Source organism: Psammomys obesus, unplaced genomic scaffold, assembly GCF_907164565.1.
Source record: "Psammomys obesus unplaced genomic scaffold, mPsaObe1.curated_primary_1811, whole genome shotgun sequence".
NCBI lineage: Eukaryota > Metazoa > Chordata > Mammalia > Rodentia > Muridae > Psammomys > Psammomys obesus.
Window position 1 is genome coordinate 850,078 of NW_026585689.1, and position 27,134 is coordinate 877,211.

At 41.3% G+C, this 27,134-nt stretch overlaps 1 long non-coding RNA gene across 1 annotated transcript in view; it reads right to left on the reverse strand.

Annotated features, from left to right (window-relative positions):
• Positions 1–3,480: 3,480 nt before the first annotated feature.
• The window catches only part of LOC129666599 (uncharacterized), a 56,852-nt gene continuing 33,198 nt past the window's right edge, over positions 3,481–27,134 (reverse strand). Inside the window, exons 3-4 of the long non-coding RNA XR_008718610.1 lie at positions 11,845–11,907; positions 3,481–11,025 (exon numbers count right to left, since the gene is read on the reverse strand). This is a non-coding gene — a long non-coding RNA (uncharacterized LOC129666599). The remainder of the gene's footprint in view (positions 11,026–11,844; positions 11,908–27,134) is intronic.

A 27,134-nucleotide genomic window follows, 5' to 3' on the forward strand; every position in this document is an offset into this window, starting at 1 on the left:
CATGGTTCTTGGTTGGAGATACAGTCTCATAAAAGACCCCTGTGGGAGGTCCTTGTGGAGCTCCTGTGCTCTCCAGGTCATACTAACTCCCTCTTTTTTCATATGATTCCCTGCACTCTGCCAAAGGTTTGGTTATGAGTCTCAGCATCTGCTTTGATACACTGCTAGGTAGAGTCTTTCAGAGGCCCTCTGTGGTAGGCTCCTGTCCTTGTTGGCACTAATTTTTTGAAAGCTATTTTATTTGCGTTCTTATATCCCTATCTCCCTTCCAATCTCCCAACACTAGGTAAGAGAGAAAGAAGGTTAGAGGGGGAAAGAGTGTAGGTCTCTTCAGACTACTTCCTGCTGATTAGGGTTGTTGGGTTCCTGGTGGCAATTCAATCTTCGTTGTTAGGATATCGCCAACTTCTTGTCAAACTGCAACAAGAGCAACCAGGACCAAAAGGGGGAAGCTGCAGACTCCTCCTTTCCCTCTCCTTTCTTTATTCCTCCTCCTCCACGTCCTCCTCCTTTTTCTTTGGAACACCCCTGTCCCTCTCTGGACTCTGGCATTAATTCTCTCTCCAGAGTCCCCAGAATTAAACCATCTGCAGCTGTAAAGATCATGCACCAGCTAGTGCACAAGACAATCATAGTTTACAGCTGTGGACAAACTGAAGCAGCCCCATATCCCACACCTGAAATTAAAGCAAAAACATATTCACATAACTGGGTTTTCAAAGAAACCAAAACTCTCATTACAGTTTGTGATGGTCTAATGATGCAATAAAAGGGGCAAAAAAAAAAAATCCCCTTTTCTTTGGTTGTTTGTAGAAGACCTAGAGTAGCCATGGAGATATTATTTGTATTTGCTGGCTACCATGGGTTATGCATGATTTTCGAGAGTGACATCAGGGATGTGTGAGAAGTGGTTTCGGATGCTGCATTCTTTCTAAACACAAGGTTCAGTAGCATCACCTTAGGAGATAGGCTGCAGTGAGGGTACACACAGGAAATCAGCAATTGACACAGGCCAGTGGGGTTTGTTTTTTTTTTTTAGCTCCAAGTAAATTTTCTTTTTTTTTGCCAATGTCTGGTATAGCCAGCTTTGATAATCCTGCCTCTACCATCCAGATGGTGGGACTATAAGTATACACTACATATCCAGTATGTGATGAAGGGATTAATTAACTCTAGCTTATATAGTTTCTTTAATTTTCCTTGTGTTATAGGCTCATGCATCCTCTGTTCTTCAGCATACAAGAGTGTTTAGAAAAAAAATAATTGTTTGAATGCATTTGTTCCGAGTCCATCCTTTTAGTGAGAACTTGGCTGTGGGTAGAATGGCGTCTGAAGTCTGTTTTCATACTGATCATGAGCTAGGAATGGGCTTTCTTCCTTAATGTGCTTTAGTAAATAAGTAAACATGAGGCAGCAGGAAAATCCTAGCAACATACTTACTAGGGTTGTTATAGCCACCAAGACTGAAACTAACATGTTGGTTAGAATGATACAGCAGTTTTGGAAAAGCCAGAAGATTAAGCCACAATGGCCACATGACCCATAGGTCCATTCCTAGGTATGTGTGCAAGAGAATACAAGCCATTCCACATGGAAACTGTACATATATGTTCATAACCATTTCGCTCATAACTAATAATTATTTCCCAAAGTCAAATGACCCAAATGTCTAGTGCTAATGGGTACAGTCTGTTATGGTGAGCAAACTTTGGCAATGAGAGAAGTACATGAAGCTTTAACAAGGTTAACTTTGGAAGCATGAGGAAAATGAAATATGTGAGTTACCAAGGACCATCTATTGCATAATGCCAAATATATACCATGTCCAGAACAAGCAAGTGACAGAGAGACAAGAGAATGTGGCTTTCCAAGGACCAAATCAGGTTCTTCTTAGAAGGAAATGTTAATGTGCATAAGTTTGTTTTGGAGGCAATGAACGAAACTGAAAATTAATTGTGGTAATGGGTTCACAATCCCGTAAATACACTAGAGCCTACAAATTTAACACTTTTTTAAAGGATGAGTTATGGTTTTGAATTTATAAGTTTTTATCTCAATAAAATGTTATTTTAAAAACATGTTCCTTAGGCATCGACAGAAAAATCTAGAATCCACCATAGCTGCCCAATTTGTTCATTTGCCTTTGATGTATAACAGCATTTAATGAGCACTTACAATAGTACTGATATTATTTACTAAAAGGAATGTAATTTTAATGATTAAAAGAACAAAATTGGCTGAGTGTAGGGAACCATATTAAAGAAGAGGTAGCCAGTAAGACTGAGAGAGTACAGGAGCTCCACAAGGAGAGCAACAGAACCAAAATATCTAGGCTCAGGGGTATTTTCTGAGACTGATACTCCAACCAAGGTACATTCACAGACACAACCCAGAAACCCTGCTCATTGGTATTTTTTATTGTTTCTTTTTTGTCTTGTCATGCTTTTTTCTGGTCTTGTGCTTATATATTTTGGTATCAAATTTGGATGCTTTGTATGTGTTGTATGTGTGTGAGTGTTTGTGTGTGTGAGAGAGACAAAGAGAGAAAGAGACAGACAGAGAAACATAGAGAGTTATGCGTCTCGGCATCTGCTTTGATGCATTGCTAGGTGGAGTCTTTTTGGAGGCCCTCTGTAGGAAGCCCTGCTCAGATGTACCCCATGGCAGCTCAGTATCCAAGTGGGTTCCCTAGTAAGGGGAAGAGGGACTGTCTCTGACATGAACTCAATGGCTGGCTCTTTGACCTCCTTTGCCCTGAGGGAGGAGCAGCCTTGCCAGGCCACAGAGGAGGACACTGCAACCAGTTCTGATGAGGCCTGATAAGCTAGGTTTGGATGGAAGGAGAGGAGGACCTCCCCTATAGGTGGACTTGGAGAGGGGCATGGGAGGAGATGAGGCAGGGAGGGTGGGAGTAGGAGGGAATGAGGGAGGGGGCTACAGCTGGGATTCAAAGCAAATAAAATGTAATTAATTTAAAAAATAAAAATTTAATTAAAAAAAGAATAAAATTGTTCACCGAACAATTAGCTAACTGAAATAAATGGAGCCTCACTTAAAAAGTATTGCGGGGCCTGGAAGGATGGCTCGGTGGTTTAAAAGCACACACTGCTTTTGCAGAGAGCCTGATTTAGATCATACCACCCACAGCAGGGCTGTTCACAACTGCCCACAACTCCAGCTCCAGGGGTGTCTGATGTCTCTTATCCCCACGGCACCTGAACTCACATGCACAGAATCACACTACACACACACACACACACACACACACACACACACACACATCATTAAAAATATTGTATGGTTTTTAAAAGTAGCTATGACAATAACTTCTACTTTTTATACTATTTGAAGCACACATCAGTCCTGTCACTACTTTTAAAGAGATTGTTTGCAGTTTGTGCATTCCACGGTCATGTAATTAGCCTAGTGATTTCATATGCATATAATAATCTATTTATTAATTAATAGAGATGAGAAAACTTTAGATAATAAAAGACTTTATTCAAAATATCTAAAGATCCATACAGTCCAAAATGCAAAAATAAAAGAAAATTTCTGGAAACTTAAGGACTGTCTAAAAACCACATTAACATTTACTACTTAAAAGATAATATCAAAGTTGAAGCTGTTCTTTGTGTTTCACAATATCTGAGCTAGATTTTCTTCACCCACTATACTATTACCTGTTTCAGTTCTAATGCTTAAATTTATAACTTGGGTCTTTTCTCACAAGCAAGAACACATAGCATCAAACTCTCTACAAAATGGAAATAATTCAAAAAACAAGCAACAAATTTCTACTTTTACAGCAAAGTATACTTCTTTTGCAAATAGTGGGGGCAAAGGGATTCCAAATCGAGCTAGACTCTCTCCTGTTTGAAGGCTATCTAGATTACCCATCATCCATTAATGAAGTACAAGCCATGAGCTAAATGCTTCTACCGATTATGAGCCAGGAATCAACATCTAGATACCGAGAAACTAGTTTGCCTCTGCTCATGAATCAAGAAGCAAGGCTTGCTGTGAGACCTGCATGGAGGCAGAGTGAGGCCTTACTAGTTTCCCATGGGAAAAGCTAGTTTCTTCTGCAGAAGAAGAAATAGAAGTACAAGAGTTGGGGTTTCTACTGCAAAGACTTAGTTTTGGGTCAGAGTAAGAAGTTCAGAATACAAGGTGGAGCTTCCAGTGTGAGAGGACTAATAGAGAAAGAGTTAAAACCAGGATAAAGCCTCTTTTCAGACAGAGTTCACTTTTCAGAAGTAAAAATAGCAAAACAAGAATAGAAAAATATAATAGCTAGGGAGTTTCTCATTTCTAAGCCCAGGGGCTTTTGTAAAAGCACTTTGAAGGAGCGATCTCTCTTAAAAGATAGCCCCTAGACATCTTATTCCCCCCTACCACCAGTACAACCTTGTTAGGTAGAGAGCACGAGTTGAAGGGACAAAGCTGAGCCACGGAGATGTTGAGAGGTGAGGACCGCATGGAGAGCTGACGGGCTGGAGATGGCATGGTGTGCAGCACTGGCTTGGAGACAGAAACAGAAGGTAGAGGAACAACAGGAACTTTTACACATAGACAAAAGGAATAATCCGGGGCTTTAGTGGCAATACCAGCTACTTAACATAGTTTTACAGAGGATTTGGGGTCTCTGGTACACAATGAAGCCAAAGATAATGGACACTCCTCCTCCAGGGACTGAAGTGCTGGGTTTAAGGGAATCTTTGCAGTTGTGTTTCATGGGATTATGTGAGGCACAGAGTACAACTGAGTCACTCGTGAGCTGGAGGAAACTGGTGCACACAGAACAAACTTCTGCTACCTCTAGTTAAAATACAATGACTACCCGACTACTCATAGGATTTCTGAGAGGAATTTAACTTAGCTTGATTGAAACATCAGAGTGGATTTAAAATCCTGACTGTTTTTGGAAAGGGTACTGAAGACCAAAATAATGGCGTACACTCACTTGGAAAAATGTGTGTAACTTTGGCCTTCCTGGATCTTCTGTGTGTCATTAAGGAAAATTAACCTCTGAAGAAAGGCAGCTAACTCGTCTCTCCATGGTTGTCAGACACATCTGCGGTGGGACAGGGTTCAGTTCTAAGTCACTGCAGCAAATCCAGTGGAATGGATTCCCAGGGAGGACTCCCCTTAGGGTTTCCTCTAATCACCTTTCACAGTTAAATTCCATGCCACAGAGATAAAATCAATCCAGTGTAGGTCACAAAACCAGCCATTGTGTTGTACCCATAAGCTCTGATCCTAGAAATAGTCCAGGGAAACCCATAAAAGGGCAACTGTGTGGCCTCCCACCTTTAGAGTGGCAGGAGACTGAACTATCTCTGAAAGCTCCCTTTGTTTATGGAAGATCGTTTAGGATAGTAATTAGAACTTGATAGTAACTTTAAGACCAAGTGACCTCCTGTGTAGCATTTGCTCCTGAGTGATAAATCCACTGTGGAACTTTAGCACAAGAGGCCAGAAGCCTGTCAGTTGGTTGTCAATCCAGATCCTGGGCTCTTTTTGATAAATCTGCACAATGCTGACAGTGCATCCCAAGATAACAGCTGTTACTATGGATAAATGTCAGTAAAACTCTTCAGCAGGTTCTTGATTTCAGAGCAGTGACTAGCCCACCACACCCTAGAGTAAGAGGCTGGGAAAACCTGAGAAATATTTACTAAGTTCTGGATTTCACTTTAAAAATTATTCTCTAACATGCTGATCAGTTTTAATATGCCTCTAGGGATGGCTGGTTAATATCTAAATCATCCTAATCAAGAGCCCACATCTTCCAGCAGCCATCAGCATCTGCAAAGGCTCTGGTCACTTCAGAGGCCGTTACTGCACACTTTATTTGCAGCTCAACCCTAGAGACTTTGTTAACCCAGCAAGTGAATATTTTCTGTGGTCCGGCTGGTGGTGCTGATGGTGAGTGGATTGGTTCAATTCATGTAAAGCCAGTCCTCCCATGAACAAGCCCAATGGATTGAAGATACTTGGCCTGTTCTCTCTGTAGAAACCAAAGAGAACACAGTATGGCTGACTAAATCAGGAAGGGTATTGCTGGACTCGACTCTGAGAACTCTTTCAGATAGGCATGGGATGCTGTTGGGGTTGCTGGGAAGGGTAGCATAGGGGTTCTCTCTACTTGATATGAGTCTGGAGGACTGTTCTGGAGCCTTCTGGCTTAACATAGAAGATGTAGTACTTGGACTAAAATACTGGGGAGGTTGCCATGAGGCATATAGACTTACACATCTGTCTACCAAATGCTACCAAAACAGCCGTAACAGCTGACAAAGTCCAGCATATAATATTCTTGAATGGAAAAAAATCCATATATTTCATCATCTGTAACAAGAGTACTGTAGTAACAGTTTATAGTTGACTAGGTTTGCAAACATTAGCTTTTGGGTTAATATAGATAAAAGTCCTGGGTTCTTTCAGAGTCTTCAAATGACCCAAGGATGAAGGGAGGGCCTTGCCATTCAAGCACCACAAAAAACACACAAAGCTGAGAGGCACAGGTGGTGACACTGGAATTCCGAGTTTCACCCTTTCTACCCTTCTCTGACTTCCTTCCAGATGCCTGAAATATGACTGTTGCCACCCTGGGAACTTAATCTTTATTGAATGGAGTCAAGCAGTAAGAAGCATGTCAAATTAAGTCCAGGAAAGAATGTTAAAAGTTTGTGCCTTATAAAACCAAACGAAGTGGTCTAGGCTGTTTTATCTGATTTGGTTGACTGGCCTTTGTAGCTTAACCTAATGCAGGCTAAACTCATGGACAGAAGAGCACTTTTTGAATATTCAGAGGTCAAAGTGAGCACATGTGCTTTCTACTTCAACATTTCTTACAGTTTTATGTGTAGGCTTTTGTGCTCCTGTTTTAAAAAGAAAACCATGACAACTATATCCCCAACAAGCAAAGCAGATGACTGATGAAATACATGATCCACAGCTGTGTGGTATGGGAGTATGACCTGCCAGTTCCCGTGGGAGCTCTTGAGAGAGGACAAAGCAGGGGTACAAGCCAATCTGGTGAGATGATTTATGTAAGGTGATGGCCCTAGAAGCCACTCCTTCCCACACACTCAGTAGTAATTCGTAAAACAGGAGGAACCGTGAATTCTAACAATGCACATCTTCAATCCTACCTAAAGCTCAACAGAGATGAACCTTTTTAAATGATTTATTATTCTTACTGCATGTGTGCAGGCGGTGGTAAGAGGGCCATGTTGTGGCCCTTATATCTCCTTATAGTTCAGTGTTATCTCAAGGGACTGAACTCAGGGGCCCAGGTTTGCATGGCAAGTGCCTTCACCCGAGGAGGCACCTCAATAGCCCAGATATGAAACTTTTTGGGGGGATAAATTGCAATTGGTTATATTAAATCTGGACCAATACCGAAATGTCCTCACTGCTGAATGGCTCTCCCCGGAACATTCTAGTTCTCTAAATACTGGCAAAGGCACTGGAAGTTGAAATCAATAGGTAACAGTGGAGTCATAGGTACTTGTTAGTTTGGCGAGAACTAACAATTTCTCATTCATCATACCCTAGTTTAATTCTTACCACAGTTCTGAAAGGTTGACAGCAAGGTCTCTGCTTCACGGGTGGAGACAACTAATATCCTAGACAGATTATTTTCCTAAATTTCCATAGTTAGGGGTAACACTAGGTATAGACCTGATGTGTTGATTCTTCTAACAATAGAGTCTCCTCTGATCCCAAGGTGGGCCTATTGTACAGTAAGAATAACACCAGGAGTCAAGGGAATGCAAGGAAAAACAAGCAATACCAAAAAAAAAAAAAAATTGAAATTTAGACTTCAATGAAAGACAACTTGAGATGAAAGACTTGGTCCTGTTTCTGAGTGAACAGGACACAGAAAAATAACAATAACAAGAGCCTCTGGCCACTTAATGGGTATTTCTTTAGACGTGTGTGTGTGTGTGTGTGTGTGTGTGTGTGTGTGTGTGTGTGTATTATACCGATGCCTAACACAGGTAAGAGTTTCATATACTCCAAAGCACGGAGCATCTACGAAATGTCAGGCATAGAGGGAATTCTCATAGAAGAACACAATGACTCTCTGCTGGTTGCACTCTTATTAAGTCAGGCTGATCCTAGCCTCAGTGTAGTGAGATGCAAAGAGTCCTGGTGGTCTGCAATGCTGGCAGGTGAAACAGGCAATGGAGGCTGCAGTGAGGGTGAACATGCACCTCCCCTCCCCCGCCCCACACTGCTGAGTGGCAGCAGTATAGGAAACCTGCTACGGGATTTACTTCTGGCCCAGTGAACACTAACAAAACCGTAATGGATCAGCTGTGACTGTGTCTCTCAACCTCACTTTCTGACCTTTATAGTCTAGTGTCCATCATCAAGTGGACCAGGCCCCAAATTCAGAGAGCAGCAGACTAGTTTTAGATGGCTGTTTTTTTTTTTTCTTTTTTCTTTTCTTTTTTTTTTTTTTTTTTTGGTTGAGGGGATGGTTAATTAAACCCTTTTAAAGCTGTTCTGTATTTAGCTAACTTTTTTTTAATAGAGAACAGACAGGAGGCACTAGAATAAGCTATTATGAAGTTTATGTGACCCATGTCTGAGGCCAACACCTATCAAATATAGTAGTTTGTCCAAGAAATTTCATAGCTGAAAGACACAGATAGAGTGAACTAGCTGACAGCAGAGAGTACCCACGCCCTAAAATAACTTTTTCATAGCAATACTAAAGAACATTGAAAAGTAGACAGTGGGTTCCTCCTGGGAGGGTGCTAAGGAAAGGACAAAAGGTGTCCCAATCCTTTTCTCTGGCACAAACGAAGACATTCCTCCTCTCTCCCTGAGGCCATAGTGTGCTTTTGTGAAGTCTACGGCCTGCTTCCCAGCAGGACTCGGGAGACTGTCCTCAGTATTGAGATATTTTAAAGCCTTCTGAAGGAGAGGGAGTGCTGCAGTCTGGCCCCTGGTATCTAGGCCTTATGAAGAGCTTCAGTGTCAGGAAGCTCTCAGTGTATCACCATCTAACTGCAGGAGAACAATCACAAGGAATCCTGTAACTTCGGTTATACTGACTTGGTAATAGCATTTTGAGCAATGAGGCTGACCACTGTCTTTGCTACGGAGGCAGGAAACTAAATCCAAAGTACTCAGTGATGGAGCAGAGAGGACCAGTGGAACTCTAGGTGTTCTGAAGCCGTTGTGTCTAAAAATGCTAACTGCTAAACATGCTCACCCTAAGGAAAAAGGAGGATGGAATTGGAGCATGCTTGCTCCTAGAACTGCCTATCACCCAGGGAGTAAGGTGGGTGGGTGTATTTCTGCAGAACCACCTCTATGAGTTATCTCACAAAGCCTGACAAACAACAAAAAGAAGCAAATGAGAACTATGGCCAGCATGGCATGAATAAAGTATCTTTGGCATTTCACTATAAATCTGTTAATATTCTCATTTCCTCTTGTAGCTTAGGCTGGAAATGAGTATATACTATTTATTTTGCTGTTTATACCACTCTTTTAAAAATATGTAACCAGTACATAGTGTTTTATTTTTTAATGCTGGTGACACACTCGGATCTTCCAGGATATACAGTAAAGTGATGTTATTCTGAAGATGTAACAATGATCCTTTTTGCCTGTATGTTTCCCTCTGTGCCTACCACCGTCAGTCTCAGTGACAGAGAGCTGGCAGAGGGAGACAAGAGTGCTCCAGGCAGATATGAGCAGGCGTTGCAGCCTTACTGTGTAGCTGTTTATACTGGCAGAGGCTGCTGTATTATTCCCCTTGTAGTATCCCCTTAGGCTTGTTGACCAGGTGATGTGGGGAGGAGGAACAGAGGACATGCAGATTTAGCAAACATGTCATATTCAAGTAGCTTTGCAAAAAGTTAAGTTTTCAAATTTTCCACCTGGCTTTTAAGAGCAGGAGTTATTTTGTGGTGATCTTCAGCAAGCTCCCCCTGCCCCCACCCTTGAGGTAGATAGGACAGGGAAGAATTGGAAAGAATGGAGAAGATTAGCTAGCTAAAGCCTGTGTGTGTGCGGTGAGACTAGTTTGAAAGCAATGTAAGAAGTGAAATCAGAGCTTGTCATTTACAAGAGAGATAAGGCTAAAAAGACTGCATCTTATTTCGGCAGGGATTTTAGGACACAATAGGTGGGAAATGGGTTAATCTGGCCAGTGGAAAACAAGGCTGCAGCAACAAGGACAAAGTAGACTCTAGACACAGCTAGTCACCAGGGGATAGAGGGCAGATGGCCCTGTGGAGCCCTTGGGGCCTAATGGCCAGAAAGGGCACATGGCACTAACACTGGCTCACAGCCAACAAGACTGGAAGGTTCCCCTGCCTCTGTTATTGTCTGCATTCAGCAGAGTTCACTTCTTTCCACCAGCCTCTGTGCACAGGTATTGTAATTGGACTGAGATGCTAGGGAAACCTAAATCCCAGCTTAATAATCAGTCAACTGGATGTGGAGCTCGTTCCCCACCTGTTTAAATTACAGACACGCACTGCCTAAGCCCCAAGCAGAGTGGCTGCCAAAAGGTGGGCCTTTCCCTGCCGTCATCACAGGCAGACGCCGTACTTCCACACGAACATGCCACTGTAGGCCAAGTGTTAGTAGTTAAACACCAGAGTTACAGCAAAGCAAAGCTACAGGCGAGTTTGCAAACACAGATGGTGGTTAAGAAACCATGTCTTAATGAAGTTAAGACATCCACTATTAGCTCCAAGTCATCGAGAGTTCCAACACACTTAGACTGAAATCGTTTAGATGCCTCAGTTTCTCTCTCAAGTCCAAGAATAAACATTTGTTAGAACACCCGTTATAACAAGAAAAGGAAAATCACACATAATGTTCTCGTGGGTTGATATAGAGTCTCTTGGGGTTGCTTGGGTGATGTTTGTGAGGGCTTCGGTCTTGGTAGCACATCTGGTTATAAAGGGGGTACATCTGCTGAGTCCCATCTTCTTGCACTGTGTTTTCATCTTCATAGTCAAATCTCCTGCTATTTAGTCCATTCTAGAAATTCAAACATTACTTATATTAGCAGAGACACTGTTTACATTCTTCTAGCATGCTGGGGAAAACAAGCAAAAGCTGAATTCATTAAAGTCTCTGCTCCTGATTCACAAGGAATTGGCTGGCAAGGCCACATTCAGCAGCTCACCATGTTCCAGTCATTTGGTGCCTACCATACCTGAGTAAGAGGAGTGGTGACTTGTAGCTGCAAATACAACTAAATACAAGTAATGGGGCTGTGAGTAAGTTTAGGTTTTGAAGTTTGGAATTGGTATCCATCAAGGTCAGCTAGAGAAGGAGAAGGCTGTGTATTACAGGAGCCTCTCAAAGAGGGCCCCGGCTTAGAAGGAATATATGAGATAGGCAGAGAATTAAATCAAACAAGACAAAAATAAACATTAAGATTCAGCATTGGGGGATTAGGGAGTGGACACAGCAAAATGAACTGGCATTTGACCATATGTCTGATCAAAGAGAGATTTAAATATGTCACCCAAAATAGCCTGTCCTTTCGACCTTTCCTTCTGACTGGACCTTGTGTCACAGCTGACACTTACTCTAGGATGAGCTCCCTCTGATGCTCTCTGGAATTTCTGACATGGCCCCTCTGCCTGCGTACTGGTTTCACACGAATGACAGTTGCTTCAGAGAGTATTTAGAAGTGCTCTTTAGATTACTTGCAAGAGTATGAAACAGCAGGGACTTTATCAAGCCATGTACAGACACTTAAAGAGGGAGCGATGGTCAAAGTGAACTTTTATGAACATCTGATAAAACTTTAAATGATCCCTGGGTGGGTACAACATGAGCCTTACTTACAGAGGGTTGAAGACCATCAGCAACTTTCTCTTTGAACTGAGTCTGCAAAGGCAAGTGTTCAGTCTGGAAGACATTAAAAGACACACACCATAAATCACCAACAGGTCAACCAATATCAGGGAGACTCCCATGTTCAAGGAGCTAATCACATCTTGCTTAATGTCTACCGACAAAGCGAAATAGTCTCCAGGAGGATAGAAAACAAAACAAAACAACAACAACAACAACAACAAACACAGCTACATCTTCCCTCTCCCCTCCCCCCTTCTCTCCTGGATCCTGGCTTCTTCGGAGGGAAAACATCCAGAACATGTGAAGCACAAGAGCTGGGGCAAACTGTGAGTATATGACTTGAAGAGTTTAATCACCAAAGGTCTTCTGTCTTTCGCTGGTGGAACAGTCTGGTATTTGGAACCAGGTGAGAACGGGCTGAACTGGTAATGACAAGCCTCTATAAGTGTCCATCTATGTGGCCATATTCTCCCCACCCCCATTCCTACCTCACAGTTTGTGAAGGGAGTCATCAATTTGAACATCACCTCAGCTGCAAAGGATCTTCCTCAGCCCCCGCTGCCTGATAACATTAGGCCAGCATCCAAGTGTCACCTGATTTGTAAAGCCCTGTAACAAACACCCTCAGGTGGGGGCAGCCATCAGAGCATAAAACAGCAGGATGGTTTCCTCATCAGTCTCCTGCACAACACTGAGTGCACTGAAAGGAGTCTTGTGAGCACCTGCTCATCTAACCCAGATAGGTAATTCTATAAAGCTGCCTTCCAGTGAAGTTGCTGGGGTCAGGGAGAGCACCACACTTGTAAAGATTGTACAAAGCCGCTGACTAACTTTCTGTCAGTGAGAACTACGATGTTACAGGCCAAAGCCAAATTATTCTCCTTTCCTTTCAGTCACTTTGAAAGCCATTCAGTGCTCATGCCCATCTGACTTAACATCCTGGTGACTATAAAAATCTTTCAAATGTATTCTCAGCAGACCACTAGCTTCTCCCAACCCAAAGGCTAAGGACTGCCATCAAGTAGCATACAAATGGTGCCCACCCATGCATCTTCTAAACACTTGGGTTTAGAACTTTCTTCTGTAACCAATATAATCTCATGTTACTGCTTCCACGGCGCTTGGGGAAATCTATGTTCCCAGGTCATGATCAAATGATCATGACTCCAGATCATATCTGACTCCAGAATAAACTATCTCTTATTCCCTTTGAAGTACAAACTGTGTTTTTCTATTAATACTATTTTACATGTGACTAAATCTGGGTCTCAATGTGATTAAGATGTCTTATCTGTTAGTGTAGCGTTACTTAAACGTAAGTTTTTTCTAAGTTTTTGAGGCTTATGTGCCCTGCTTCTTAGCTCCATGCCTACACAAGATGTTCTGCAAAAATAATAAGAGAAAGACTGAATGCCCTGTGTGGCATATCCTTGCTCCTGCTGTTTTGGTCTAGAAGGCTTGCCCCTTATGCTCTGGCAGGTGAAATACTTTCCATATATGATGACCTGATAAAGTCATTCCTCTCATTCCATAGAGCCTTTCTCTACCTCAGACATTCCTTTCATTTTTACTCTCCCCACTGTTCATCTTTGCACATCTATTATGACTCACCTCATAGTTTGCCTGAGTTTATAACCTTGGCCTTTGTAATTTTTATCTCCAGTAAATACTGAACCTGTCCTGCCTGCTGCTGTGGCTTGAATGTTTACCCTCCCCCAAGCCTATTTGTTGAAACCCAATCTGCAGTGTGATGGTACCAGGAAGTGGGACTTTGAAAGGAATGAGGTAATGGGGGTAAGGTTCCCATGGATGACGTTAGTACTTGGTATGTGTATGTATGTATATATCCATCCATCCATATATAATATATACATACATATATAAAATATGAATTTATATAATATATTATACATACACATATAAGGCACTAAAGAGGCTATAGAATTTAAAATATGAATTTATATAATATATATTACACACACACACACACACACGGCACTGAAGAGGCTATAGAGTTCTCTTCTAAACTACGCGGTTACAGTAAAGACAGCCTTATCAGGAGGATTTTCTCCAGACACGGATCTGCTGATGCACTGGTCTTGGGCTTCTTAACCCCCACGCCTGACTAGGTGAAGTGAGTTTCTGTTAGTCATGAGCTTTCTTTTATGGCTTGTTTTTATAGCAGTTCAAAGGGACCTGACAGTCTTCTTTCATCCCAGTTTCCTACCCTGTCTTCTGTAATAGCAAGTCAACAGTTAATGAACTGATTGGAATCTAAACTCTCATTGGTTCTTGGTCTCCTGGGTCAAGGTAAACTTTATTATAAATTATCTGTGATAAACTACCTCCCCTTAACACCCAACATGATGCTAGGGTGCTTGTCACATGAACGGGTGACATTAACAACACAATACACTCTAGTAGAAAATCCCAGGCAGGACAGCTTATCAGACCTATGGCCAGTCGTGGAATTCAATACTCTGTAGTTCTCATATTTCATTTCTAAATTTTATAGTGACTGTATATCCTGTAAGTGGCTTAAGAAGGCAAAGCAACATGCTTAGCAATGAGGAACCCTAGCTCCTTGGCATCATGGCTTCTGGTACTTGGCTTGAGTTGGCTCTTCTCTCCTGGTGCCCAGGTCTCATCTACTATCCCATCCAGTGATGTCATGGCCTTCCACCCTGAAAGGGGGCACAGTGCTGGCTTAGGAAAGGCCAGGACCAGAAGTGTGTGCCCTTCCCGGTTCCCAGAGGCCACATCCCAGCAAAGGCAAGCATCTTCCTCAGCCCAATCTATGCACCTAGCACCATCACAGCATTGCTCACTTTGCTATACCTCACAAATTATCTCCCTGCTCGTGCTCCAAGGAAATCAGACTTGAAAACTAATGCCTTAAAGTAAAATTGGTATTTTCTTTATCTTCTTTGCTTTTTAAATAGGATTCTGGTGCTTGCTTTCTTCCCATTTTTTATACAGATAATTAAGAAATTGTTCTCTGTTACTCATAACAAAGTAAATTTGATAACAGAGGAGAAAACAGCTCCACAGAGAAGGCAGGCATAGATTTTCTAAATCACTTAATTAATCTTCTCCAGGAACCAACTAATATATCTGGATGTCTTTATACAATATGTCTTATGTAGAACTTCATTTGTTCCTCTTCCAAAATCCTCTGTTATAATAAAACCTAAACCTATTTGTGTTGATTTTTAGAAAAATGAGTCAGTAAAAGCCATCACAATCTATGACATCTTTCATCAGCATCAAAGAACCTGCTACATAGTCCTGCTATGGTCTGCCCATGCTGTCTTCTTCAGCACTCCCACCTGTCCAATAGGCTGATTCAGTTTCTATATCTCATGCTTCCAGAGAAGGAAAAAGGAATCTGGTGATGGACTAAGTTGCCTAATCTTCCAGAAAGGTATAGAATCTACCAAAGGAAGGACAACCAGCTATGTTTGGAGGGTTGTTCCTCTTTCATATAAAAGAGCCCAATCATTTGGAAGAATGAGAAGTTAGCCCAACTCTGGTGGTATGGTAGAAAATGCCTACCAGCATAGCCTTGCCCACCAATACAGCCTTGTCCACCAATACAGCTCTTTGTTTGCTTCTCCTGTTGGGAGCACTGTGTGGAGAGAAGAGCTGCCTTTAACCATGACAGAGATGCACATTCTAGGAAAACAATATGACTGCAAGGGTTTATGGAGAGATGTGTTGGGAGCACATGCTGTCCTAATTAATACAAGAAAATTCGAAATAAGAACTTTAAACATGATCAGAAAATACATTAGCGGCCTGACCTTCACAACATGCTGATAAGCCTTGTCAGTGTCATCAAAGAAACACAGGAATAAATCCTAGAAACCAAAACTATCATGAGCAACAACATCCACATTAAGCTTACCAGGGCTTGGGAACGGCAGAGGCTAAAATCTATTTTTTTTTAATACAGTATGTCAACAAACTGCTTGCTTTACGACTAATATAGAATTGCTACCTTTTCCTATGATAGGAGATAGGAAATTAGCTGGACACTTGACACCACAAACCTGAACAAGAAAGAACATGTTGCGACTCTATCTCACATTTGAAATCTACGTCATCAAATCATTACAGCTCAGCAGACCAATAAGTCTGCAATGCTGAATACACAAATTCAGCTCTTAAATCAATAAACTGATTTCCATAATTCAGTTCTATCCTTATATAAAGGTTGAGTGGGAAATAGTTTCCACATACCTCTCCTGCCCCTCCATATGCGTGTACAAACCCCACCTCCAGGTCAACCTCTAGCTTCGCTGTGGCTCATCTGTTACAAATGGTAAGTTTTGCACACACTCTCATCTTCGTAAGTTCACCATTTACAGTTTAATTGATTCTTAGCAGCACACATTATTTGGTTGTTAATTAGTGTCTAATGCCATGGATGAGTCATTCTAGCATCACGTACTGAACAGTTTCATTGCCACCTGAACCCCCTATGCCACAGACAGTTGTTAGCCACCATGTAGGTGCTGGCAAGCAAACCCATGTCCTCTGGAAGGGCAGCTAATACTCTGAGCCGTAACTACTGAGCTGTCTCTCCATCCCCCAAATTATCTTTTCAAAAAAACATACTTCTTTCTTCCAAGCCTTTCCCTATCATGCTCTAATTGCTAGCCGCTGCGACATACCTTTTCCAAGAGAATCCAGAATGGCCTCTGCTACTACCCCATTGGCCATGATCAAATCGGTGTTCCGAGAATTGGACACCTAGATCAATGCTTTCTGTTCTCTGCCTGTGCCATCATTTGTGTTTCCTAGATGCTAAAAACATGACATCTTATACCGCATTTTGCTTTTGAGTGTTTCCTTCCATTCCAGAAGAAACTCCCGTGCCTGTGAGGACTTAGGGCTCCCACTTCTCAAGACCGTGGCTCTGTAGCATGTGTACTCCTCTCGCTGTCCATTTTCCTCAGCTTTCCTCCACAGTGTCAAATACCTGACAGTAACAGCCTGGAAGAAGAGTTTACACTTCAGCCTATGGTTGGCTGGATCTACTGGTTTGGGCCTGAGGAAGGCAGAATATTATGCTGCTGTGAGTATGTGTCAGAGCAGGATGCTCACACCATGGATGCCAGGAAGAGGGGATAGAAAGAGAGGGATAGTGAGAAGGAACAAGGGTCAAAATATGCCCACCCAGAGTTTGGTCCAAGGGAACCATTTTCTCCAATTAATCCCATCCTCTACTTTCTAGCATCTCTCAATAATGCCACCAAGTTATGCTCTTACCAGTGAATCAATTAATTATGAGGGCCGGAGGCCTTATAAGCCAACAGGCCTTTAATAACTGGTTCTACCATCTGGTGACTGAGCACTGACAACATGAGCCTTTGTAAGGGATACTTCCATCTTCAAATCACTGTATCACCACTGTTCTACTGAGCATACAATCTATGTAAGTTTCTCCCACCTTAGAGGAGAAATGCAAATTTAATATACTTAAGATCTTCACAGACATAATTAGAAACCTCAGCTGAGCAAGGTTCCCCGGCCTCCGCCCTTCCTCCTAAAAGACCATCCGACTGCAGGTGACAGTGCAGCTTCACCCTTAGCATGCAGCTCTTCAGACGCCACAGCTGCCTCTCCAGGCTCAGCATTTGCTCAGCTTCTCTCTGTCACATCTCTGAATAACTTTCCACTGCCACTAAAGGTGCATCATACATCACTACGTACTTTAATGTGCATTCATAATTTTTTATGAAGAGTATAGATTATATAGAGAAATCATGAATAATGAACAGATGACAGTTATATTGATTCTGCATGAAGTCTTGTCCAGTCTTCCAGAAAAATGGGACAAGTTACTATCTACTGCCCTCTCTGCCTATCAAGAGGACTTGTTTTATAGTGGTCGCTCCATTCTTTGCATTTTTTGTTATCTACCAAGTTTCACTGCTGACCATGAAAACTGTGCCTACTTTTCCTTCTCTGATCAGTTTCAGGTTAATACCTAGCATACACTGTAATTTTACTTTCAATTAACTACCAATAAACAGGCAATCTGGGGGCACAGAAAATCTAGCCACTTCTTTTCTGAGTTGAATGGTTGGCCCTGGACTCTTCTGGCTTGCTCTTCACATGATGCCACATGTCTGCTGGCATCATGTCTCCTCTTATTATGTCAAGTCAGTAAAAAGGACTTCAGTTCTTTAAATATAGCTTGTCTTAATACTGTTCCTAGACTGCCAAGTGAGTCTCCAGTTATGATGGTTTATGGCATAAACCATGAATCAATCCATGGAATAAGAGTTTCAAACACTGGACAAATGTGTGGCACAGAGAGGGAAAACCAGAGAGAAAGGGCACACACACAGAAATACGGACAGAGGTGAGCACACACATACACACACACACACTGAAGCACAGACACAGTGCATACACACACACAAACACACAAACATGCGTGAATGCATACACAGAATGATTTGTTGATAACCCTGGCTTCAGGCGAGGACAATTCATGATGGTCACTGTTTTACTGAGCTCACAGTCCCTCTTTCAGGTAAGTGAGGCATCTAGAATGCAGAGAAGCGAACTGAGCATGAGACTCAGCTGCAAAAGCTCAGATACCGGGACAGGGGTAGTTCATTTGGCTCCGTTCTAGCCTAGGCATACAAGGAGCGGACAATGAATGAATGCCAGAGGAGACATTAGTAGGGAACTACAATCTTAGCCACCATCAGGGCCTAATTATAGCCAAGAGACACTCAATATCTAACCAGCCAAAGCAGAAAAATCCCTTCTCAACAGGATACTGAATTACTCCATTCCTGGTTACTAGCTCAGGAAAAGAGATTTATATTGGTTAGCTGTCCTGTGGGTATGTGTGACAGGCCACATCTAATGTCGCGGTCTTCTTGATGGCAGAATCCTGAGACAGCCGAGGGAATCACATTGCAAGAGACAGGGCGTGCACACGTGGCATGTCTGGTTTCCCTCTTCCCATAAAGCCACCCATAAAGGGTTTAGTTATGGGGATCCTTTTTAATGGCCTTATCTAATCTTAAGCATGTCTCAGGAGCTACTTTTTTGTATTATGGTTGTGCTAAGTTTCCATCCTCTTGATATAGTAAGGATTAAATTTCAACATATGAAGCCTTCACAGATATTGAACATATATCCACAACACTGAAAAAATAAGACCCCATCCTCCTTAGGGGTAATGACAGGCTTCTAGAATGACACTCCCCCTCTGAAAAAAAATGAACTAAGATAAACTTCTAGAAGTTTATTTTTTTAAGTTAACACTGCCAGAAAATAATTGTTACAAAGGAATAGGAGAAAATGAAGTAAACTGATGTAACATTTACAATGTCCAGTGCCTAAATGACATCTAATGACCATGAAAAAAGTAGAGTAAGTAAATCAACAGAAATTAACCCTGAAATGACAGGTACAGTACAGTTTTCTGGCTAATACTTTAATATGTCAGACACAGTGGCACACGCCTATAATTCTAGCACCAGAGATGTTGAAGCACGGAGAGCTTTAGCTTCTTGCCACTCTGACTACATAGTGAAGACAGTCTCAAAAAAAAGCTATTATAAATATGCTTAAATCTACAAAAAATGTGAATATTAATAAAGATGAAAAAGAATCAAAGACCTTTCAAAAGCTTAAAAAAATTACAACTTAAAATGGAAAACTTTCCAGATGTCCTCATAGCAGATTAGACATTGTTCAAGAAAAATGGTTGTATATGTATGTGCAGAAACTATCAGTGCAAGCAACAGAGTGGAAAGAAAGAGTTCGCAAAAACTCCAGTTTTGGTGAAAAATACAAATCAATATTTCTGAAAGGTCAATGCATTTTAAAAAGAATGTAAACTATGTAATGCGACCCAAACACATTTTAAAATCAAATTGCTAAAAATCAGTATTAAAGACATAATCAAATATATAGCTAGAAAAATGAGATGTAAGATATGCAAAAATATAAGAATTATGTAAAGCTTTTATCAGCAATACACAAGAGACAATGCAAATTCAATTTTAATGTGAGATGAAAAAATTAAGTTGAATATCAATTATAACCCCTAGAGAAATGTTAAATAAAGACAGCGAAATGAGGAAATTTCCAGACAAACAAAGGCTGATGCATTTTGTGCTCAGATTCTCCATATCATAAAAGTATTGCAGAAGGATTCTCCAGGTGGAAGAAATAGACTCCAATAATAATTTTAACATTTAAAATATATATATTATGGTCTAAGGAAAAAAAACAGTAAGAATTTATTATCAAGTTCATAGAACACATGAAGAATAAACTGAATTATTCTATTATTCTAAGAATACTAAGGGAGGTGGGAAGCAGAAGCAAATGTTAAAATTCCTATAATATAAAGTTGTGTAATAATACGTTAAGGTAGAACATGGGAAGTGCCTTTCTTTTTTGTCAACTTTGTCAACTAGTGTCAACAAGTTAGCGTTACCTAAGAAGAGAGAACCACGACTGAGAAAATGTCTCCATAAAATTAGCCTGTAGGCAAGCTTTTGGGTATTTTCTTAATTAGTGATTGCTGTGAACTCATGCCTAGTACTGTAAAACTGAGCCTTTGGCTCAGTCCACTGTGGGCAGCGCTACCCATGAACAAGTGGTCCTGAGTGCTTTAAGAAAGCAGGTTGAGCCAGCCGTGGGGAGCAATCCAGTGAGCAGCATTCCTCCATAGTCTCTCCTTCAGTTTCTGTCTCCACTTTCCTGCCTTGAGTTCTTCCCCACCTTCCCTCAGTGATGGGGTGTGACCTGGGAACTGTAAGCTGAGGAAAAAAAAAAAAAAACCTTTCCTCCCCAAGTTGCTTTTGGTGACAGTATGTATAACAGCAACAGAAACCCTAACTAGTCTGTAAGTTAAAACTGAGCTTGTTGAATATTTGAGAAGCCATAACAATAATAAAGATAAAACTGTGTAACTAATAATTCAACAGAGAAGTTAATACCAAAAGACTCAGCGTTTGGGAGGAGGCAGGGAAAGGATGAGGGATAAGGAAGCATCAGAACAAACTGAATGTGGTAAGATAGGGAAGTTAAACCCAACTGTAGGAGTTAAGAATGGAGTATATATGGAAATCAAAGGCCACAATTTTTAGAATGAGTACAACTGCACATGATTTACATAAAATTCATTTGAAATACAAAAAGGTTAAAAGCAAAAGAAAGTGGTGTGTGGTGGCTCACACCTGTAATCCCAGCACTTGAGAAGCTGAGGTAGGATTGCTGCGAATTCAAGGCCAGTGTCCCATACAAAGACTTCGCTTCGACCCTGTCCTCTCTCCCACAGAACAAAAGGAAAGACAATCCATATCACAAAAACACACGCCATTAGAGAAACAGATGTGTTTAAAAACTGGGGTGATGATACTAACATCAGGCCAAGCGACTTCAGATCAAGAGAAATGCCTAGGAATATAGGAGAACTTTTTAATGATGCTGGAAGGATCAGTGTTATTAGGGAAATAATGCTCCTCCCAGAAGCCATAGTTTATTAAACAAGAAGCCAAGTGCCTGTCCTATAAGTTGTTGGCCTGAGAGGTCCTAGAAGCCACTAACCCAAAATGGACGACTGCTATTGCTGTTAGTTGTATACTAGCCCTTGATGGTGGACCCCTGTTGCTGAAGACACTATGTACTTTCGCACTTTTGTCACGGGGCACGGAAAAATGAAGCTGGAACTGAGCTGGAAACTTACTCTCTTCTGGCTTGCTTTCATAGTGCTGTCAGGTTTACTCTACAGGAGGGAAATGAAGCCTGGTATCATAAAAGCTACAGATGTGAGGCTGGGAGGTCGTAGGCCTATGGGAGAAACTTAAATTGACATAGTATCAGACTGCCTTCTAAATACTTTATATTCGCAGATGAGTTCAGCCCTCAGCCTTCATCAGCTTCTTTTTTGCAGTGGACAGTGTTTATAAAGAGACTCATAGCCAGTCAAAGTGCAGAGAACTAGTGAGTGTGCAGTGCTTAAAGGGGACATTTGTATCACCCCTGCCCTGTTCCCAAGGCCCAGGGAACTCTGTGTAAAGTCTGTGTGGACTGGAGAGCCCTTTGTTGTCGATGTGTGGCAGTTAAGGTTCCCCCCCATGTATTCCTGAGTTCTCATCTACCAGCACTCTCCTTAGCGCTGGAAGGGGCTGACAGAGGCCCTCAAGCCTCACATGGTGCTGTCATAGAGCAGGGTTCAATAAAGCCTTGCAGAGGTGCTTCTGCACTCTGTGTCCAACTCTTTGTAAGGGATCCTCAGATGACTTGGTCACTAGATGGCAGCTGAGACTAGAAACCTCAAGTTCTGAATTACTTCCTGCAAAGAACAGGAGAGACAGATATGAAAAAGGAAAAAAACTCTATAAAAACATATTCTCGATCCTTGGTACGCTAGAGTGTTGTTAAAGTAAAAACCAGGAGAGAAAGAGAGTACAAAGGCAGGCTCAGTGATGTCCCTTAGTCAAGAGAGACACCACTCGCCTTGGCTGTGGTAAGCATACATGTGCAATTTGCAAGGAATGCAAAGAATTCTTCCTTTACTGTCCCTTCCCAATGCAACTCAAAACTAAAGGTTTCAAAATAAAGCCCCATACAGATTTAATGTGTAGTTTCCTGAAATCATACCTATGTCAAGAGTTATGATCACACAGGCCTCGACAAAGATAATCTAGATGTACATAGTCTTACATCATAGGCAATATCATCATTTCCACTTTATAACGGAAGAAATTGAGTCTTGGAATGACCAAAAGCAATGACCACACTTGTAGAGTTAAGATTTAAACTCATGTCGATGTAGTATCAAAGTTTGTCTCCAAACATGATCGGCAACAGCCTGTCTCAAGAATATCTGGTTTTTCTAATTTGGCTGCAGAAAGAACATGAAAGGGGAGATGGCAGAAAATCCAAGGCAAGATCCACAATGCTCAGTCCTTGACAGTTTCTCACTTCTTCTGGTTCATCTTTATCTCATCAGATAGAAGCTATGGCGTTAAGTGACATGTCACCTACTTCGGATAAAGCTTCTGAAAAGAAGACAGAGATAAGGCTTTCAATGAGAATCCATGAGACTCATCCCAGGGGCAAAAACTGAGTGGTTCTCTGCTGTAGGCTGAGGCTTTAAAGAGTAGTTCTCAACCTTTCTGATTCTGTGACCCTTTACAACAGTTCCTCATGGTGTGGTGCTCCACTATTATAAAACTACTTTTGTTGCTAGTCCAAAACTGCAATTTTGCTGTTGTTATAAATCATAATGTAAGCATGTTTGGAGACAGAGGTTTGTCAAAGGACTGGTTTGGAACTACTGCTTTGAAACAACCAGATTTGAGGGCATGTTCTCTCACTTTAGGACTGTTTATTTATTCCATGAAGAGATACTGTAGTGGAAAGTTTTGGTATCTTTAAAAACTCAGTTCTAATATGTAAACATGTTTTTGTTTTAATTCCAGGTGTGGGATATGGGGCTGATTCAGACTGTCTACAGCAGCAAACTATTTGCTTTGTACCGGCTCTGAGAGGGGCTCTTTGACAGCTGCAGACAGTTTAATTCTGAGAACCCTGGAGAGGGAATAAATGCCAGAGCCCAGACAGAGAAAGAGGGCTCAGAGAAAGAAGGCTGCTCTTCCCTCCCCCTGCTGCTTCTGGTTGTTGCAGTTTGGCAAGAAGAAGTTGAATATATCCTGAAATGAAAATTAGACTTGTCCCAAGGAACAACATCCCCGAACAGCAGGAAGTAGCCAAAGAGAACTACACTCCCTCCCCCTACTAGCCTTCTTTCTTTCCAATCTGGTAAGGGGCTGTTGGAAGGGATTAGGGTGGAGGAAAGAAAAAGAATAAGAAACAGAAATAAACTAGTTTTAAAATGTACAACCAAAAGATATAGTTATTATCTTCAAGTTCAATATCCAATTCCCTAATTCAGGATATTAAAGATTATAATGAAAGAGTTAAGGAAGAAATGAGCACATTGAAATATTTTCAAATGCATTTTCTGAGGTTGTTATAGACTCTAGGAGCTTTGCTGTTGCAAAATATCATCCAGAAGGAAGGGTGTGCTCCCTCTTCTTAAGGGTAAATACATGCATGACTTCTGCTGAGTAGACACACTGGATTTTAGTTTTTAAAGTGAAATCTGATAAGACATATTTTAATGAAATTTCTTATCTCAGGTCTCAATCCTCACATTAAAACACAAGATAACAAAAGTTCACTTAAGTTGCAATATGTATGCAAAGCAAAGTATCTAATTAAAGTATACAGATGAAATAAAAGAGACAGAAAATTATTTACAAGCAAACCAGCCACCCACATGCGATTCTAAAATGCCCCTCCACCCACAAATCCTAACCATCTTCAGAGGACAAATCAAGCGGTTATACATGCCCAGGGACTAGTTCTCACGATCAGTACATGCCACACATTTACACTAGAATGCCACGGGATCTACACCTGGTGAGGTGGCTTTGTTCTTCATCCTCATACTCTAATCATATTCTTGAGGAAGCACTCAATACCACTTCACCTCCAGTTAGCCACAAACTAAACTGTTATTTCCCAGGCCTACCTGTTAATGTAATTACATCCTCACATGGAAACACAAAGACGATGAAAACTACCGTTTCTTCATCAAGCACAGTACCACATCTCATGGCAATATGAGAAGTACTTCCTGTTACATGAGCACATACCACCTTGTGAAAGTATGTACTTTCAGAGGATATATACCTTAAGCTATTCCAGAAATGGCTTTATACAGAACGGTAAAATTCTCTAACCTAAAAGAACCACCAACATAAATTCCTCTCTAGAGGTCACTAATTCATTAATGTGAGCCTTGCCAAACATCAGACTCAGTCCACTATCTAAGTGTATATACCCATGGACCTGAGCCAACAGGCAGCGCACAAGACCAGACACTGCTTCCTCATGGCTCCTCCCACTGAAAGGTTCTGTGGTCTAGGAATCATGTCCCTTGCCAAAAATATGCTGATTTACTGAGGGCATAATAAAGCTAGAAGATGAAAAACAGTAATGTCCATTTGTTTACTGATAGACATACCATCCCAGTAGCCATCTAAGCCTGCCCTTGAGCATAACTGTTTAGTGAACACTTTGTTATTTTTCTTGGGGCCTTAAATATAACCAAAATGGTATTTTCCTAAGATAAAAGCATATGGATTTTAGACACAGTTTTTCCTTCTGGAGGACGGTACCCTAACTATGGTAGAGAAGGTATGGTGCTCAGCTTTCTGTAATTGTAATAAAATAAATGAGGAATCCGGTTACAGAGAGGAAAGGTTTATTCTGCTCATAGTTTCAATCTATGGACACTTGGCCCATCGTTGTGGGCCAGTGGCAAGGCAGTACATAATGACCAGTGGACACTGTTCAGTTCATGTCAGTCAGAAAAGAGGAAGGGAGGGCCAAACAAAACATCTCAGGCACCTACTCTCCTTCTGCCAGGTTCCACCTCCTCCAAGTTTCACCACAGGCTGAGACCAAACTTTTAGCATCTTGATCTCAAAGGGACATTTCAGGTCCAAAGTAAGAGAGCAGAACACTCCTGATTAAAAACAACCACAAACTGTCAGGGACAAAAATAAAAACTTAAGAATGCAACTTTATTTGAGTTGGAGAGGTAACTGCAATGCTGGTTTTGTGCAGGGCTGCCCAGCTGCACTGACACTTCAAATGACCTGTACCCTGTGCTGGAAGCTGGCTCAGGAGTGAAGCAGCAGCAGACAACAGTATGGGATGAGAATCCATACCCTGATGGCTCAGGAGAAAAGTGAGTCAGGTGATACTAAGGAGAGAAATTCTTCTAGGAGACAGACGCTGCCTAGTAAAACAGCAGCGAGCCAAGCATTTTATTGTCTTCAGTTAATCTTAACAGTATTTATACTTGTTACATAGTGACATCCCTTTATTAGATGTTTTTCTTGCTGAGGCAAGAAATTCTGCATGCCAAGAATAAATGACAACTAAAAGCCCTTTCTCTTCATGCATACATAATTCATGACCAAACAGAGTTGGAGTGTTTTACTACTGGCCCCTCAAATAGGCTACACTACAAATAAGATCATTTGTAGTGTAGATCATACTTAGATCTGAGACTATTAAACGCCATTGGAAGTTGACATTCCATACTTGAGAGGACTTAGTCACTCCGCTAGGACATAAGCATTTCCATTATTTAACAGAAATAAATGTACTTCTGGGCAGCAACTCAAAAATGCTTAGTGGTGGCCCACACTTTTAATCTCAGCACTGGGGAGGTAGAGGCAGGTGGATCTCTGTGAGTTTAAGGTCAGCCTGGTCTAGAGAGCTGGTTCCAGGACACTACTGCTACATAGAGAAGCCATGTTTGAAAAACCAAAAGCCATTTGTTGAAGATGCTATCTTTTTTCCATTGTATGGTTTTGGCATCTTTGTCAAAAATCAAGTGTCCGTAAGTGTGTGGGTTTATTTCTGGGTCTTCTGTTCGATTCCATTGATCCACCATTCTGTTTCTATGCCAGTACCATGCAGTTTTTATAACTGTTGCTCTATAGTACAGCTTGAGATCAGGGATGGAGATACCTCCAGAAGATCTTTTATTGTAGAGGATTGTTTTAGCAATTCTCGGTTTCTTGTTATTCCATACGAAGTTGAGAATTTTTCTTTCCAGGTCTGTAAAGAATTGTGTTGGCAATTTGATGGGAATTGCATTAAATCTGTAGATTGCTTTTGGTAAGATGGCCATTTTTACTATGTTAATCCTGCCAAGCCATGAGCATGGGAGATCTTTCCATCTTCTCATATCTTCCTCTAATTCTTTCTTCAGAGACTTGAAATTTTTTTCATACAAGTCTTTGACTTGCTTGGTTAGGGTTACGCCAAGGTACTTTATGTCATTTGTGGCTATTGTGAATGGTGTTGTTTCTCTAATTTCTTTCTCAGCCCTTTTGTCTTTTGTATACAGGAGTGCTACTGATTTTTTTGAGTTAATTTTGTATCCGGCCACTTTGCTGAAGGTGTTTATCAGCTGTAGGAGTTCCCTGGTAGAGTTTTTGGGGTCACTCATATATACTATCATATCATCTGCAAATAGTGATAATTTGACTTCTTCCTTTCCCATCTGTATCCCCTTGATCTCCTTCGACTGTCTTATTGCTCTAGCAAGGACTTCCAGCACTATGTTGAAGAGATATGGAGACAGTGGGCAGCCTTGTCTTGTCCCTGATTTCAGTGGGATTGCTTTAAGTTCTACATGTAGA